The sequence below is a fragment of the Bactrocera latifrons genome, unplaced genomic scaffold, assembly GCF_001853355.1.
Source record: "Bactrocera latifrons isolate USDA-ARS-PBARC rearing strain unplaced genomic scaffold, ASM185335v1 scaffold_21, whole genome shotgun sequence".
In the NCBI taxonomy this organism is placed as follows: Eukaryota; Metazoa; Arthropoda; class Insecta; order Diptera; family Tephritidae; genus Bactrocera; species Bactrocera latifrons.
The window spans coordinates 704,476-705,094 of NW_017535630.1; positions in this window are offsets into that span (position 1 = coordinate 704,476).

The following is a 619-nucleotide window of genomic DNA, read 5'->3' on the forward strand; positions in this document are numbered from 1 at the left end:
TTTTTTTTTTTTAATATTTTTTCCCCCAATATTTCAAAATTTTTTTTTCGAAAAATATACGTTAGCAAACTGCCACCGTTTGTCCAAAGCGTCAAGCTCTAACTGTTCGCCTTTGCGTCGCGCCTAATATTATTCAAGTAACTGCACTATCAAATAACCGTTTGATTTGGTAAATGTCAATTGTAATTGAGTAATCAACGCCTTAAAACCAAATTTCATAAATCAGTGATTTATTGCGACATTTACGGTTATAATTGTGTCATTTAAGACTATCGAAAATCTACCTACTTAAATTTCATATTATATAACTGCTTATTTATTACCAAATTACACCCTGCTTGCATTAATCATACATATGTGCATACAAACATACATGTATACACATTCGGGAGTGACTAAATTATGCTTCTAAACGCACTCACATGATATTAGGCGTGGCCGCAACTTAATCACAACCTCACTTAGCTGTTAGTATGAACATAGAACACGTGATTAGTTTTTGTTTGTCACTACAAAATCTTTCTCCGGTTGTGTCTTCCCTTAACACGTTTTTGTTTTCAAATTATGAAAGATTCTATCAAAAAATTTGAGCTCTTCTAGCTCATTGTAAACGATTCTG